The following is a 6,745-nucleotide window of genomic DNA, read 5'->3' as shown; positions in this document are numbered from 1 at the left end:
GGGGGTGCCGGCTGCACACTGGGCTGAGGGCCTGCTCAGAGGCTGCCGCCTGGACTGGACACCTGGCCTGGAAGAGGTCAAGGGACAAAAGGCCAGGACCCAGGACAGAGCATCCCATTTCTACTCCAGAGGCAGAGGAGGCTGGCCTCCTTACTTCAGGGCCTCTGCTCGGCGCCTCAGTTTCCCCCCTGGGGAAAGGCCCTCACCTGTCGGAAGTACCTAGCATATCCTGGATGCCTGATCAAAGTCCAGAGTGACTTAAAAAGCACTTGGAGGGAGGCACTCAGGACCTGAGCAGAGGAAGAGCAGGCGGCAGGCAGGGTGCAGGTCAGACACCGGGCAGGACATAGCAGCGCCCAGAGTACAAGGGCTTGGCGGCAAGAAGGGAAGAGCAGATCCGTGTCGGTGGGCCGGACCGTGGGCCCCCCTCTGTCCCAGCACCGTCACATGCGGGTGCCGTAAAGGGGTGAGTGAGTGGAGGGTTGCTTTGGTCCAGAGTTTCTTAGAGCTTCGAGGAAGAGAAGTCGTCACCAGTCTGGGCAGCTGCGTCCCTGCTCCCTCCACCCTTCCAGTTCACTGAGTGAAGCGGGTGCTTGGGGCCCCAGGGCATCTCCAAAACAGCCCTGAGGCTGGGTGTCAGGGCCCAAGGCCACCTCTAGCGTGGAACAGGTGAGCCCCTTTCTCTGGCAACACTTCCTCAGCAGAGCTCCAGTGGTCAGGGAGGAACGTGTCAGTTCCCACAGGGAACAACTGGGGCTCTGTCCTGGGCCGCAGGTCTCCTTCAGCTGGCCTCCGTGGGCATCAGTTCCAAGAATGGGGATTGGCCGCACACCCTGTCAGTTCCCTCCCCACGCGTCCAGGCCCCTCCACTTCCCCTTGGCAGCACTCCACCTCTGTCCCCGGGGGCCTGGGGCTCCAGCCTGCTGTGCCCTCAGCCTGCTGCCCGGCAGCTCGCACCAGGGACCTGCCTGTGCACAGGTCTGTGTGGCACCTCTGACGGGTCCCCAGGGCACTTCTCCCGCAGCGGGGGTCTGCTGGGGGGCGTACCCCTCTCCAGTCCTCCTGTCCCCTTCTCCGCTCGCCTACCAAGGAAGTCACTTGCTCTTGACTCTATCTCAGGGTCTGTTTCTGAGAAAACCAAACTAGGACAGCATTGAAGCCATCCCCCGGGGGACGTGTGCTAGACAGCACTTGTCCCTGCCAAATGTGTGCAGCTCCGGAGGGCGCTTGGCGGCCCATCCCCACAGCTGGAGCCGGGGCGGACCAGGTGCCCAGACTCTGAGGACTCCAGAGGCAGAATCAGCCCGGGCAGGGTCACAGCGTTCTGAGGAGATGGCCACATGCCAGCCCCGAGGGACACAGGCGTCCAGCACCAAGTACAGCGGGTCTTGGTGGCAGGAGCCAGGCCGCCAAACACACACCCCACTCCTCAGAGTGACAGACAGGCTCGCCTTCCAGCTCTGTTCAAAATACTAGAAAGAAGTCAACTTAAAGCAGGAAAGGCTTATTCTGGCTCACGATTTCGAAGTTTCAGTCCATGGTCACTTGGCCTGTGGCTTTCAGGCCTGTGGTGAGGTAGAAAGTCAGGGCAGAAGAGTGCGGTGGAGTTGAGCGGTTCACTCATGGCCACCAGGAAACAGACACAGAGTGGGGAGAGGCCGAGGTCCGATCTCCACCCAGGGCTCACCCACCCCAGAGACCCTAAAGATCCACCCAGGCCCATGTCCTAAGGGTGTGGCATTTCCAAGCCTTCCACACAAGAGCCTGCGGGGCACATTCAAGGTCCAAAGCATAACAGATAGAACCTGGGATAGTTCTTGGACCTGGCTTTACGAGACACGGAATCCAGGCTGAGGATGTAGCTCAGCGGTAGAGCACTTGGCTAGCACGCGCAAGGCCCTGCACTGCAAAAATCAGCAAAACAATGGGATACAGAATCACATAGTGGAAACAGGTTTCATTTGAAATGGTTTAAAGATTTCATTTAACAGGGAAGTGAAGTCCAGAGGGAGAGCACTGGCTGAGTGTGTGAAGCCCTAGGCTGGTCTCCACTATTGCAAAAAAGACAGAAAAACAGGAGGGAAGGAGGAAGAACAGGATGGAAGAAGGAAGGGCGGGAGGGAAGGATCCCATTTTAAAACACTTCCACGGAATAATTTTTAATTGTTTTGAAAAAAAGTGAAGGAAATTGCCGGGCGTGGTGGTGCACACCTGTAATCCCAGCACTTGGGAGGCTGAGGCAGGAGGATCGCTGTGAGTTCAAGACCAGCCTGGGCTACCTAGTGAGTTCCAGGTCAGTCTCAAAAAAAAAAAAGTGAAGGAAATTACAGAGTGTAAACTCGTACATACCGCTGTGGGAAACCATGTTAACACTTTACCATATCTGCAACACACATTTTTTACTAAAAAAAAAAAAGACAAAACATGGCAGAGAAAGACGAATTCCCATCACACCCCCTCCCGATCCCATTTCCTGGATCCTGTCCTGGGAACAGCTGCTCTCCGGGTTTTAGAGACCTCCTTGTTTGGGCTGGCACACTCTCAGGGTGGCAGGGAGCACAGTTCCCAGCTCAAGAGGCTGCCAGTGCCCCCAGCAGGACTGTGAGACACAGAGTGGCCATCACACAGCCCTTCTTCCCAGCAGCAGCGGCACCCTGCTGGCCACCCACGGTCACAGAGTTGGACTTCCTCACGGGGAGGGCAGGAGCTCGCTAGCACTCCTGCTGGAGCACTGTGCGCCTGGCTCCAAAAGAGGGTGAAGATCCGGCACCTCCGGCTGCTGCACACCCTGGCTGCCACCGCCTCTGATCCGCTGTGGGTTCGACTCAGCAGCAATGACTTGAGCTCATCTTCCACTGAGTTTGGATGCTCCTGCTCCAAGCTGTCAGTGGCCTCTGTGCCTTTGCCATTATCGTATTGTTCATCTCAAACCTGAGCTACTCAGTTGCCAGTGTTACCAAGGTTCCTCCCCGATCCATCAAGCTGTGTGAGCTGGTCCCCAGCACCCCTGTCCTGCGTATGGTGGTGGCCATCGCCGTGTGCAGACCGAGAACACGACTGGCACGTGAGCAGGGGCTCACAGAACCCCTGGGAAAGTGTCCGAGGGCCACAATTTCTGACTGTTGACACAGCCAACACCATAGCCTTGCAGACCCCTTTCAGCATAGTTTGATGCACAGATACTCGAGGACGGAAGAGCTCTTGTGATCCCACCAGGACCAGAAACATCTGAGCCACCAGTGAAGACAAAACGCAGCCACAGGAAGGTGCATAAGAACCGGAAGTTTCCGGCCTCTGTGTCACCTGGGAGTGAACAGCCATCAACTGCGCAGGAGCTTGGAGACAACATCATCACCTAGTTCTCAACCGAGAGGATCTGCGTCACTGAGCTTCCTCTATGGAGGGGTGGAGATCGTGGCCAGGTTTCATCTTTGCTTTCTGATTTCCAGATCACAGCCGCCAGGACCCTCTGGAAGGCAGCATCGCTGTGGAAACACCTGGCAAGGGTGGCTCATCCCTGGGTGTCAAGAACAAAGGCCTGCAGCCTGACGAACAGTGGCTTTAGGTCTTCTCTTCAGATAAGTTGTGCTGGCTCAGTCCTCCAAAGCGCAGGCCAGGAGAGGGCCAGATGTGCAAGCAAGTTACTGGCAAAAACGCTTGGGAGGAAGCAAATGGGAGGGAGCCAGAGGAGCTGGAGAACAATCAGAGAGGCAATGAGAAGGGAGGAAGGGGACCGGAAGAGCCTCGCCCTGAAGTGCAGTGCTAAGAACATTTGGACAGAGCCAAGGGGAGTCCTCCAAAGTCGCCCATCAGAGGGGCCGTGTGTCTTCAAGGTGCCCAGGCACGCAAGGCTGGAGTTGGCTTGTGGGGACAGATGGGTCTCACTGCTGCCTTGGTCAGCTGCTCTCCCCAGAGTCCAAGGTCTGAGTAGCACAAGTTCATGGCTGCCACATTCCACTCTGTGCCCTGCACAGCCATTCCATGGATCCTGGAAGCCTCTCTCTCCCCAAGAAGGGAGGTTAGAAAAACAAACTACCACCCCTCTGCCCTTGCTGTGGTTATCTGCAGATGTAACCAGTTCTCATGCCTTCCCCTTCCACTGTCCATCTGAAATTATTCACCCCCAAACTCACTTTGGCAGGGTTTTGCTTTTCTTGCAGTGCTGGGGATTGAAATAGAGGCCTCGCACTTGCTAGGCAAGGGCTCCACCACTGAGCTGCATACCTCTAGCATCTCACTTTGGGGGTCTTGATGAGGTGCCTGCGGTGGAACCCAAGCCTTCAGCACTGAGGGCATCAAATCCTTGGTCATAACCAACAGGTCTGACAACTGGATCTGCATATTTGTTCCCCTCTGAGAAGCAGCCCTGCCTTCTTCTGCCAGGATGGTGACTTCCCTTCTTGTCTGCTGCCCCCAGAACACATACTGTCCAAAGTTTTCTAGCAGCAGCTGTAGCTTAAGTTTACTGAGATCCTTGCTGTATCTTCAGTTAAGAGAGCTCCCTTTTGGGGGGACCAGGACTTCCCACCCAGCAGAATTGAGAGGGAGGATGGGATTTGATTACCCACAATGCAATTAGGCCAGCCTTGACTAACTGGACTGTGGGTAATCAAAGCCCCGCTGAGTAATCAGGGGAGGTTCCTGCAGATGGTCTTGAACTGGGTAGCCCTGATCACTGTATTGCTATTAGTTGAAAAGTGAGGGCTGGGGATTTAGCTCAGTGGTTCGGTGGCCTGCCTCGCAAGTGCAAGGACCTGAGTTTGATCCCTGATACCATAAAAAAAAAAAGTGAGTCACTGCTATTTTTAGCTTTCTGTTCCTGTAAAATACCTGAGATAACCAAATGATGAAGAAGAAAGGTTTATTTTGGCTCAGAATTTTGGAAATTTCAGTCCAGGTTTGGTTGGCCTTATTACACTGGGGCTTGTGGTGAGGCAGCACACTACAGCAGCAGCAGCCCATCCACCATATGCCCAGGATTGAGGAGAGGGGAAGGGATTGGGATCCCACATCCCCTCCAAGGACACACCCTAAAGCCTCCCAATAGGCCCCATCTCCTAAAAGTTGCCACCATCTTCCAATAGTGCCAAGTTTAGGACTAACACTTTAACATATGTGCCCTGAGGGACATTTCTTTTTTAATTTCTTTTCTTTTGTGGGGGGTGTGGTCTCACTATGTAGTTCAGGCTGGCCCTGAACTCACTATGAAGCACAGACTGACCTTGAATTGTGGGTGAATCCTCCTGCCTCAGCCTCCCAAGTGCTGGGATTACAAGCATGCACCACCATGCCCAGTGCCTGAAGGACATTTCACATCCAAACTAGCAATAGCCATGGCCAGGAACATGTCAAGGCCTGACTCCACTCCTGCCCCTCTCCTCAGCCTGTTTCCTCATCCGTAAAAGAGAAAAAGACTCTAAGCTTTAATATCCTGGGACTCAGCCCTTAGATGCATGGAAACATTCCTGCTTATCCCATGTGCCCACTAACAAATCTCTCTGTTTCTGGGGCAGGGGGTGCTTTTCCTAGGACTAGAAGAGTCAGAGGTGGAATTTGAAACTCCTGACACTTGTAGGAGGAGGAGGAGGGGTGGGAGAAGAAGAGCAGCCATAGAGTTGTTTTGGACAGAAACTTGCTTGGGAAACAAAGAAGAGGGGCCAGGTGTTTTGGACAGAGGAAAACTAATGTACAAACCATGGAGGGATAGATAGCACGTGTTCCAGAACAGTGTGGCCAAGATCAAGGCTACATGGAGAAGAGAGGTTCTCAGCACCACCATAGCCAGTGGGCTCTGAAAGCGAAGGGCCTTGAATGCCAGGATAAGGCAGGCTTTGCCCTGGAGGGAACAGGGCGTCCGTCCTTGGCAATTTCATGCCAGGAGCAACCTGATTTGTTCTTCACAAGCTGGTGGCCAAAAGGGACTTGGAGTCTAGAAAAATGACTCCACAGAGACAGGAAAAAGAGTTAGGAACCGAAGCAATGTTCTCAATAGCAAAGTTGCCAAACAAAGGGCTGTGGACCAGACTTGTCCCCAGGGCATACTTCTTTTGGCCCATTCAATATTTCTGGATTTGGGGAACTGATTTCAAATGTCTAAAAGTAGGAAGATTTTACATTAGAATACGGTCTTCCAGCTTCTTTTGAAATATCAATCGGCCACAAGAGGCCTCTTGGGCTGTGTCACACACACCACCCCTCCCCGACACCTGACCTCACCTTCCTTTTTCTCAGGGATGTGGATCAGACCCAGGGTCTGGGGCCCATTAGGCAAACGCTCTGCCACTCAAGCACACTGCCCCACCGCGACACCAGATGGGCAGTTTATGTGAGCGGTTTACTTATTGGTACTGGAGTCTGCAATCCTTGCAAACTCTAGAAATGGTCGGAGAGAACGCTAAGATGGGGAAACGGCCTGACCAAAGACTCTGAAGCAACAGAGGAGTTGCGTGTGCGCGCGTGTGAGGGTGGCTTTCTCCTTAAACTAAGCGAGCGCTGCAGGGATGAAAGGGGAGAGGCCGCGGCCTGGAAGGTCGCACTGACCCGGCCCATCTGCCCTATTCCCTGCCCCACTTCCAGCCAGGCCACCAATTTCCGGTTACCGCCAGGCAAAGCCGCTCCACGCCGCCGCGGCTTCGCTCGCTCCCTCGCGGTCCGGAGCCTTTTCCTCCTCGGCCGCAGCGGCTCCTTCCCTTTCTCTCCTAGGCGCCCCAGGCCAGGTCCCCGAGCTAGGCGCGGCCCCGGCTCT

This window comes from Fukomys damarensis, unplaced genomic scaffold, assembly GCF_012274545.1.
Source record: "Fukomys damarensis isolate Sample0158 unplaced genomic scaffold, DMR_v1.0_HiC HiC_scaffold_34, whole genome shotgun sequence".
In the NCBI taxonomy this organism is placed as follows: Eukaryota; Metazoa; Chordata; class Mammalia; order Rodentia; family Bathyergidae; genus Fukomys; species Fukomys damarensis.
This window is presented reverse-complemented; position numbering follows the sequence as displayed.